Here is an 11,688-nt window from a genome sequence, read left to right as displayed (position 1 = left end):
AATGAGAGTCTGCTCTCCCATACCATTCTGAAATTATTTACCACTTTCTCTGCTAGCAGAGTTTGTATATGCTTTTTTAAAAAAGAACAGAAAGGAAACTTCCCTGTAAAAAACAAATACTCTGCCATATACCTAAAGTTTATGTTTCACAGACTTTTTAAAAAGAGGGCTGATTGTCTTGAGTAAGTTTCTGATATGGGAAAAAATCATTTTCACTGGCTAAGACGTGCCTAAAACAACAAGAAAAGATTCCTGACTGTTAAAACATAAAAGTGGAATATAAGCATAGGTACTAAACTGCCAACCAGCTATAATCAGGTTGTTGGAATAATGCTTATAGTAAACCTATAAGTAGTATAACCTTTTAGAGTATCTGGGAATGACAGATGGGAGCAGAGAGGAGTGCCACTGCTTCTGTCTCACCAACCTACATTCTGACTCTTCCAATTTACCTTACATTTCTACTCTTCCAGAATCCTTTTCTAAGCAAGATTACGGAGCCACAAAATGGTGTTAATGAATTTCTCCTCATTTTGTATATGTATATATAAAATAAAAAGGGTAATTAATAGAGGAAGTGCTTTATTGACAGAGAAAAAAGGGCAAGATTCAGAAAGAATGGAATGGCTGAAAACAAGGCCCGCTCAAAGGAACCCTAAATATTGCAACATTCTGTGACCCTGAGCAGGTCACTTAACGTCCCAGGATAATCTGTAGAATGAGTAGTTGAAATAAATCCGCCCTGTTCCTTCTAGCTTAAAAACTAAAGTTCCGCGCTGCATGCGCGTCACCGTCAGGGTCGCTGCATGCGCTGCGCGTGCTGTGGGTCCCGCGCCGAGTGGGGTGGGGGGTGTAAAAAAAAAAAACTAAACTTCCATATTATGAACAGTTGTCCTAGATCCTGCAGGTCTTCAAGTGCTAATGGTGTGGCTCTTATCCTGTCAACTAATATAGGCTCCAATCTTACATGTCCTCCAAAAAATGCATGTGCTTATGAGTTACTTAACAGCAGGCCCCAAAAGCTAGTTAGCCTCGTTTTTCAAAGGCAGTAACGTCAGTACCCTTATGTATATGAGAATTAGGCATATTTTGTGATAAGTCAACTAGAGCTCCCACAGAATGGCGTAATGCAGCTTCCCCACCTGGGATCCATTAGATAAAGAAGGGCCTACTGTGTGTCAGGTACCACACTAACTACTTTACGAATGTTGCTATATTCATCTTCACAATAACCCTGAGAGGTAGGGGGGTTGTCCTCATTTTACAGATGAGGAAATTTTCCAAGAACTAACTAGTTGGTGGTGGAGCTAGTGAATGCTAAAACTATTTGAAACCTGCTAGGAAGGGAATGAAACCATGGATTCCTTCATTAAACCTGCCCATCAAACTAGCTAAGGGAAGCAAACCAAAAAGCCTTTTACTGCAGTTAGCTTTATGCTCACAAACAACTACTGGCAACTGTGGCTCCTCTGCCTGTGGGACCTGGCCCCTGCAGCCAACTCATGTGCCCCAGACTCCCCCCACCCTTAAACCCAGGGTAAGCCTATTCCCCCTAGCCCTTCTGAAGTCTCAGGTGAATACCCTAGGACTTTCACAAGGCTTCATAGCTAGGAAACCTAGCCACCTCTAACCCAGGGGATGTAACTCTTAAGTTTGACATTAAGACTCTGCTCTAGTAGACTCCTTCAAAGCAGGAAGCCCTTCTGTTCTATTGGTGGTGCCGAGAGTGCCAGATGACACGCTCCCCTGCCAACTAGTGTAACTCAGGGAAGAACCTGCCTGAAGATGGTAGGTCAAGACAAATGAAAATAAAATCTTACCAACAGCCAATATCATACTGAATGGGCAAACACTGGAAGCATTCCCTTTGAAATCTGGCACTAGATAAGGATGCCCTCTCTCACCACTCCTATTCAATATAGTATTGGAAGTTCTAGCTAGAGCAATCAGGCAAGAAAAAGAAATAAAGGGTATTCAGTTGGGAAAGGAGGAAGTCAAATTGTCTCTATTTGCAGACGACATGATTGTATATTTAGACGACCCTATTGTCTCAGCCCAAAACCTCCTTCAACTGATAAGCAACTTCAGCAAAGTCTCAGGATACAAAATCAATGTGCAAAAATCACAAACATTCCTATACAACAATAGCAGACTTAAAGAGAGCCAAATCAAGAACGAACTGCCATTCACAATTGCTGCAAAGAGAATAAAATACCTAGGAATACAACTAACAAAGGATGTAAAGGACCTCTTCAAGGAGAACTACAAACCACTGCTCAACGAAATAAAAGAGGACACAAACAGATGGAGAAACGTTCCATGCTCATGGTTAGGAAGAATCAATATCATGAAAATGGCCATACTGCCCAAAGCAATTTATAGATTCAATGCTATCACCATCAAGCTACCAAAGACCTTCTTCACAGAACTGGAAAAAACCACTTTAAGCTTCATATGGAACCAAAAGAGAGCCCGCATAGCCAAGTCAATTCTAGGCAAAAAGAACAAAGCTGGAGGCATCACACTACCTGACTTCAAACTACACTACAAGGCTACGGTAATTAAAACAGCATGGTACTGGTACCAAAACAGATATATAGACCAATGGAACAGAACAGAGGCCTCAGAGGCAATGGCACACATCTACAACCACCTGATCTTTGACAAACCTGATAAAAACAAGCAATGGGGAAAGGATTCCCTGTTTAATAAATGGTGTTGGGAAAACTGGCTAGCCATGTGCAGAAAGCAGGAACTGGACCCCTTCCTGACACCTTACACTGAAATTAACTCCAGATGGATTAAAGACTTAAACATTAGACCTAACACCATAAAAACTTTAGAAGAAAACCTAGGCAAAACCATTCAGGACATAGGCATAGGCAAGGACTTCATGACTAAAACACCAAAAGCAATGGCAACAAAAGCCAAAATAGACAACTGGGATCTAATTAAACTCCAGAGCTTCTGCACAGCAAAAGAAACAATCATTAGAGTGAACCGGTAACCAACAGAATGGGAAAAATTTTTTTGCAATCTATCCATCTGACAAAGGACTTATATCCAAAATCTACAAAGAACTAAAACAGATTTACAAGAAAAAAACAAACCCATTCAAAAGTGGGCAAAGGATATGAACAGACACTTTTCAAAGGAAGACATATATCAGGCCAAGAAACATATGAAAAAATGCTCATCATCACTGGTCATTAGAGAAATGCAAATCAAAACTACATTGAGATACCATCTCACGCCAGTTAGAATGGCAATCATTAAAAAATCTGGACACAACAGATGATGGAGAGGATGTGGAGAAATAGGAACACTTTTACACTGTTGGTGGGAGTATAAATTATAAATTAGTTCAACCATTGTGGAAGACAGTGTGGCGATTCCTCAAGGACCTAGAAATAGAAATTCCATTTGACCCAGCAATTCCATTACTGAGTATATATACAAAGGATTATAAGTCGTTCTAAGGACACATGCACACATATGTTCATTGCAGCGCTGTTTACAATAGCAAAGACTTGGAACCAACCTAAATGCCCATCGATGATAGACTGGACAGGGAAATTGTGGCACATATACATCATGGAATACTATGCAGCCATAAAAAACGATGAGTTCATGTCCTTTGTAGGGACATGGATGAACCTGGAAACCATCATTCTCAGCAAACTGACACAAGAACAGAAAATCAAACACCGCATGTTCTCACTCATAGATGGGCGTTGAACAATGAGAGCACATGGACACAGGGAGGGGAGCATCACACACTGGGGTTTTGTTAGGGGGGACTAGGGGAGGGACAGAGGGGGCTAGAGAGTCAGGGAGGGATAACATGGGGAGAAATGCCAGATACAGGTGACGGGGGATGGAGGCAGCAAACCACATTGCCATGTATGTACCTATGCAACAATCCTGCATGTTCTTTACATGTACCCCAGAACCTAAAATGCAATAAAATAAATAAATAAATAAATAAAAAGAAATACAAAGAAAAAAAGAAAAAGAAAGGAAAATGAACTATAATTGTCATGTGATCCTGCAGAGGAGTCCCTGGCCCACAGGAGTTTTTTCTACGTCAGTAACTTCAAAGATAGCTGTTAATACTTCTAGATCTCTGAATTCCTAACACAAGATGAAAGAGCATCCAAGTTTAAGATTCTCCGAGTCAGAAACTGCCAGAAATAACTTACAACAGTTCTCAAAGTGTGTTCCTGGTACCAGTAGCATTAGCCTCACCTGGGAACTTGTTAAAAATAGACTCTTGGACCCCATCCCAGGCCTACACAATGAGAAGTGGAGTCCAGCAATCTGTATTTCAACAAGATTCTGATGCACACTGAAGTTTGAAAACGATCGTCCTAGGAATATGAACAATGATCCCAGGTTCTCTACATTAAACTGCAACAGCTTCCCGGGGCTAGATGACCTCCCCATCTCCAACATAGTGCCATTGTTAGAGGTAGGCAGTTCTCTCAACCAAGACTACTGCCTGGAACCTCATTTTTTTTCCTTGAAAACTCCTAGGAAAATGTTGGGCAGAATAGCAGATGATTGGTAATGATCGAATTGAGGTAAAAACAATTAATTGTATATGATAGGAGGAATTGAAAGTAATTTCTATGCCTATTTATAGGAGTTTGCCTAAAAGCAAATTCCATGAGGATTAGGCCTAACACTGACCAACACTATGTTCACTGTACTCTCATTATCTAGTGTAAATATTTAATATTTGTTGATTAAATGAATAAATATACATATACATTTCAGTCCTGAAGTAAAATGCAGCGATTAAAAAAGATATCTTCTATTAGCAATCTCACCTCTACATATTTACTCAAAAACCTGAAAATCAGCCAGGCGCGGTGGCTCACGCCTGTAATCCCAGCACTCTGGGAGGCCGAGGTGGGTGGATCACGAGGTCAAGAGATCCAGACCATCCTGGTCAACATGGTGAAACCCTGTCTCTACTAAAAATACAAAAAAAAATTAGCTGGGCACCGTGGCGCGTGCCTGTAATCCCAGCTACTCAGGAGGCTGAGGCAGGAGAATTGCCTGAACCCAGGAGGCGGAGGTTGTGGTGAGCCAAGATCGAACCATTGCACTCCAGCCTGGGTAACAAGAGCGAAACTCTGTCTCAAAAAAAAAAAAAAAAAAAAAAAAAAAAAACTGAAAATCAATGTTTATAGCAACTTTATTTGTAATTACCAAAAACTGGAAACCCTATTGTTCATCAACTGGTAAACAGATCAATAAACATTCATATAATGTACATTGATAGAATAGAATACCACTGAGCAAAAAAAGGACCAAACTACCAATATATGCAGAAAACATGAATGAATTGCAGGGGCATCAGGTTGAGTTAAATGAAGCCAGGCTCAAAAGGCAAATGTATTATTCCATTTTTGTAGCATTGTAGAAAAGACAAAACTGTAGGGATAGAAAATAGTTCAGTGATTGCTGGGGAAGGAGCAAGTGCCTCTAAACTACAATCAGGCACAGGTATTTTGAGGGTGATGGACCTGTTCTATATCTTGATCATTATGGTTACATGATTGTATGCATTCACCAGAACTCATGGGACTAGATGCTTAAAAAGGTTAATTTTACTGTTCGTACTCAATATACAATATACTGTATATACTCAATATGCTTTTTTAAAAAGTAAACTAAAGTTTTTAAACAATTGATCTTGAATAAATGTACCTGATATATATGTAAGTGGAAAAACAAATGTCATCCATATAAATGTGTTCCTGTGTATCTCTGGGTTATATAAATGTAGTTAAATGCCTAGAACAAGATGTGAAAGAATATACTTCAAACTTATAATGGCAATTATCTCTAAGAGGGGGCTAAATTTAGGGAAGTGATTTAAGGAGACCTTAGTTTATGGGTTGCTGTTTGAATTATTTATAAGAATATATTTCTGTATTGTATAATTAAGAAATAAACAACATTTTAGAGAATAGAAGGATGTTAAATACCAAAAATGTCAATAATAGTTATCTTTGGCTGGTGGAGCTATAAGTGACTTTTCTTTTTTTTTTTTTTTTTTTTGAGACAGTGTCTCACTGTTGCCCAGGCTGGAGTACAGTGATGCAATCTCAGCTCACTGCAGCCTTGACCTCCTAAGCTCAAGCAATCCTCCCACATCAGCTTTCTGAGTAGTTGGGACTACAAGGCTCATATCATCATGCCTGGCAAATTTTTTGTAGAGACAGGGTTTTGCCATGTTGCCCAGTCTGGTCTTGAACTCATGAGCTCAAGCAATCCACCCAGCTCAGCTGCCCAAAGTGCTGGGATTACAGGCATGAGCCACCCCACCTAGCCTATTTTATTTTTGCTTATTTGCATTTTCTAATATTTGTGTAGTATAAACAAGTTCTGCTTCTGTAACCAAAAAAAGTTTTGTATCTTAAAAAACAGGGGTGAGGGACCCAGCAAGCATATACATATTAAAAGCTTATATATATTAGAAATGTAGATGTTATAAAAATATTCAAAACAAAGTTTCACTGGAAAAAGAATTTGAATACTCCTAGATTAGTGCTTTTCAAACATGATGCTTATACAGATCACCTGGAGTGCTTGTTGTAATGCAGATTTGATTCCAAGTATTTGCATTTCTAACAAACTTCCTCTTGATTCCAGTGCTGCTGTTCCATGGACCACACTTTGAATATCGAGGCCCTAAAACTGTGCCCTCAATACAGCAGCCACTAACTAGTCACATAAGCCAGTTAAGCACTTGAAATGTGGCTTGTCGAAATTGAGATATTCTATAAGTGTAAATACACATTGGATTTTGAAGGCAATTTTTATAAAATAATAAAATATATTAATCATTATTTTATATTGATTATATATTGCAACTATTTTTGGACACATTGTGTTAGAATATTAAAATTAATTTTACCTGGTTTGTTTTTTTACTATTTTAATGTAGTTACTAGAAAATTTTAAACTTGTGGTTTGTATTTTTGGCTTGTATTATATTGCTATTGGACAGCACTGGTCTAAAATAACTGTTAACAGGATTTTACTTGTATGAACTTCACAGTGGGTCTTAAATCACCAACATAATGCAGGAAAAGGATTAGCACTCCATTAAAGACCAAATTGACAACTTCTGTGTATTAATATGAACATTTAGGAATTCTCAAAATCTATAGGTGGAAGTTAAGAGAAATAACAGAATTTTGATCTGGAAAGGAACTTTGATGTTATCAAGTTCAAATCCCTTGTCTTACAGAATTATTTATCAATCTGGCAAAGATTTGATACTTAATGCATTCTAGATAAGTACTGAATACTTACATCTATGATAGGTGAGTAAGGTGAGATGCCTACCCTGGAGAAGCTAAGAAGGATTGTGTAAGACTGTAACAGCTCTCATAAGGCATGCTGACAGGAGTGCTCTCAAACACAGAGGCAGAGGCAAATATGGGCTCCATTTTTTTTTTTTTTTTTTGAGACAGAGTCTCGCTTTGTTGCCCAGGCTGGAGTGCAGTGACACAATCTTGGCTCACTGCAACCTTCACTTCCTGGATTCAAGCGATCATCCTGCCCTACCCTCCCAAATAGCTGGGATTACAGGCACCCATCACCTTGCCTGGCTAATTTTTGTATTTTTAGTAGAGACAGGGTTTCACCATGTTGGCCAGGCTGATCTTGACTTCCTGACCTCAAGTAATCCCCCATACCTTGGCTTCCCAAAATTCTGGGATTACAGGCATGAGCCACCATCCTCAGCCAGACTAAATTTTTTTTAGGAAGAATCAGAGAAGGTCCAATCAACAGAACTTTAAGTTTCCCCAGGCTTTATAGTTTCTGTTTAAATTAATGGTACAAAAAAGACTTTAGGATTAATTATTTATTTAAAAATCAACATAAAACATGCTCTTCCCTATCTTTTCCCACATTAAATAGATATGCCCTCCATTATCAGAAAGCAAAGAAATTTAGACCTGAGACACTTTGAAAGTTTGAACAGGGTTGATGGTACAGATGGTACCAGAATGAAATTTGGAGTGTAGCAGTAGCATAGTCAACCTTCAATTATATGTGCAAATGAGGGACAAGAATGGCTGAGATGATTAAAAGCATGAATAAAACAAAAAGCTTATTTTAGCTATTATTTTAAAAGACTTATTCATCAGGAATATCTTATACCAGAGGCATTATGACAGAAATTTGTTCTTGAGTTACATTTCCCTTCTGTGAAAGAATGAAAAGACAAATTTAGGACAAATAATAAAGAATGTGATTATGAAAATTCTTATTACTTTGAGGTAGAATGGGCTGAAAATATGAATAGCTCTTTGATTATTTTTTTAGTTAAAATCTGGGTTCCAGTCGTAATGTTTCATTCATTGTAATATATTAGTAAAGAGATTCAGACTGGAGTAAAATAGCGCCATCTTAGCTCACTGCAATCCACCTCCCGGGTTCAAGTGATTCTCCTGCCTCAGCTTCCCAAGTAGCTGGGATTACAGGCGAGCCACCGCACCTGGCTAATTTTTGTATTTTTAGTAGAGACAGGGTTTTCCCATGTTGGCCAGATTGGTCTCGAACTTCTGGCCTCAAGTGATCTGCCCGCCTCAGCCTCCCAAAGTCCTGGGATTATAGGCGTGAGCCACCGTGCCCAGCCTGGTATGTGTTCTCAACTTGTAGGGAAATTTCTTCAGAACACAAGCCTCACTGATTACATGTACAGACTTTTGGCCCTAATTTGAACATTTGTATTATCTACTCTCAGCCAATATTTTAAAAATTATCTAGATTTGAAAACAGTCAAACCTACTGAGAAAGGCATCATGGACTTTGTCTAAGAGTGAAAACTGCCTACAGCCATTCAAAACCAAAACTTGAACTAAGCAGAATGAACGGTTGTGCCTAAGAATTGTTACACTTTTTTCTGTCCTTAAGTGGAACCAGAACAGCATTTTAAAACCCTTGAATGTTTCCTAGGAACCAATGACTTCATTTGGTTAATTTTGCTTCATTCATTAAAAAAAAAAAAAAAGGATATTGAGTCTTTGGTTGATTTTGAATATTCTCAGTGATTATATTTTGGCATCTCATTCCCATATATGAACAGTAATTACTTGTGTGAAGTGGCCTAATTTTCTTAAATAATAATCTACCATAACACACACACACACACACACACACACACACACACACCACATGGAAAAATCATTACCTTATTGTTTAAAATGTGTTACTTGTAAAGATACCTGTCCTTGAATCAGCATGTTGGGAGGTGCAGGAAATTCCTGCCTAGATTCCATAACAAGGGGATTTTGTATGATGAGATATTTGTAAAAGGTTTGGATTCTGGGGAAATATATATATATCTTTTCCTAGGGTGGAAAATACACACACGCATACACACACACACACACGCACCCGTAAGAAGTCCAATGTAATTTTGTTTCTCAAATTCCTGTTTCTCAAATGCAAAGTTTTAGAAGATAAGACAGTTTAGAAGACACACTATGCATGTCTTGTAAAACACCAAGATTATTTTTCTATTTTCCTGAGTTACATCAATAGAAAAAACATAAAATGTTAATTAGTCTCCCTGTCACTTCATCAGAGGTTTTATAGATTTGTAATTTTCATGTATAGCACATTTATGATATAACTTATACCCTTATTTATTTGAGATGATTTTATTAGATGATACCTGCAGGCTATGAAAAAAAAAAAAAATCTTTTCTAAGCTTTCTGTATGAGGTGATCATTAGGATGCTTCATGGCATTTTTGAAAACATTTCTAATATGCCAGCCTCTAACAATAAGCATTTTTTCCTCTATGACATTAATTTACTCCTTAAAATTTTTTCTTCAGCAGTAATCTTAGGGTAAATGGGAAATACACATAAGTGCATTTAAATTTGTAATGCACATATTCTTTTGTGAAGGTAGTCCTGTAATGAGAAAAGAATTCAAAACAACTTGTTTGCAGCTCTGCAAATATGCAAGAAAGCTACACACCTGCCAATATTCCATTCACATTTAGCTAAACATTTTTGAGATACATCTATCTTTACTAGAGGGCAGAATTTGCTCGCTCTCTGGAGTAGCATATGCATAATAAAGATGGATAGACATTGATAATTACTTGCATCAAGATGATGCTTTCTTTGTGTACCTAAATTTAGGAACAAAATATTAGAAAATTGTTTCAACAGTGCCTTGGGTTGAAAATACCAACTATATCAAACTGTTCTCCTTCTTTCCTAATCCACTGTTTCATACCTTCTCATCCTCAAGCCACCAGTACTTTTTCTCCTGTCTTCCTTTTCAGTTTTGCTTACTATTTTCCTGAGAAATAGGAGTAATCAGAGAAGGACTTCACAGACCACCTCCCCCACCACCACCATACAGAGTCACCTACTTGTAACTGAGCCTTGTATTCTCTGCCTTCCATATTATTAATGAAATGTTCCTAGCTGTATCCTTGCAACTTGTGCACTAGATCCCATTCCTTCCCCTACTCAAAGAGAGTGATTCAGCAACTTTCTCCTCTCCCCTGTGGCATCTCTCCTACCTTCTATTAGATCGTTCCCACAACCAACTTGGTGGAAGCAATAATCAGTCCACTCCCGGGTTCCTGCAGTAGCCGCCTACCTTGTCTCCTTTTAGCCTCTGTTCTCTTTCACTCTATTTTCATCACAATAGCCAGAATGATTCCATTAAAATCCACTCTTGCTCAAAACCCTCCAGAGCCTTCTCATTCACTAAGTGTAAAAGTTAAAATCTCTAAAGAAACAAACAAACAAACAAACAAAAAACCCTACTTTGTCTTCCCTGCCCTCTACCTCTTCTTACTTCTCTAATCTAATATCCTACTCCTCTCCCTCAGCTCTTTCTGCACCAGCCACACTGATATTATTTTTCCTAGAACACCCTGTCTAGAACTTCCACCTAGCCCCAGATTTTCTAGTTTCCTAGAACCCCAACTGATTGCCCCAGATTTTCGTCCAGCTTGTTCCCTTACCCTTTTTGATCTTTCTTCTTTCATATTGTCAATGAGGCCTTTCCTGCTCACTCTTTAGAAGTATAACTGCCCCCACCTCCCCTACTCTATTTTTCTCAGTTACACTTACCTCCATGTTGTGAAATACTATATATTTTTACTTGTTAATTGTTGTTTACAGTCTGTCACCCTCCCTCAATCCTACTCCTGGTAAGGTGCTTGAGTGGTTGGGATTTTTCTTCCTTTTTACTCCCCTCCCATATGACTGGTATATTCCTAGAACATAGTAGGTACTTAGTAAATATTTGATGAAAGAATGAATCTATAAGAGTATAACTGGAAAATGACCTGGGAGTGTCAGTCATGCAGACTGAATTTTTTTTTTAATCTGTTTCACTAATTCTGTTTTTGTTTGTTTTGTTTTGTTTTGAGACAGTGTCTCACTCTGTCACCCAGGCTGGAGTGCAGTGGTGTGATCTCGGCTCACTGCAGCCTCCATCCCCAGGTTCTAGTGATGCTCCTGCCTCAGCCTCCCAAGTAGCTGAGACTATAGGCATGCACCACCACTCCTGGCTAATTTTTGTATTTTGGATAGAGACAGGTTCTCCCCATGTTGGCCAGGCTGGTCTCAAACTCCTAGCCTCAAGTGATCCACCTCCCTCAGCCTCCCAAACTGCTGGGATTGC

Source organism: Aotus nancymaae, unplaced genomic scaffold (assembly GCF_030222135.1).
Source record: "Aotus nancymaae isolate 86718 unplaced genomic scaffold, 86718_ANA_hifiasm-v0.15.2.pri h1tg000040l, whole genome shotgun sequence".
NCBI classification, from domain to species: Eukaryota; Metazoa; Chordata; class Mammalia; order Primates; family Aotidae; genus Aotus; species Aotus nancymaae.
Note: the sequence above shows the minus strand (reverse complement) of the source record.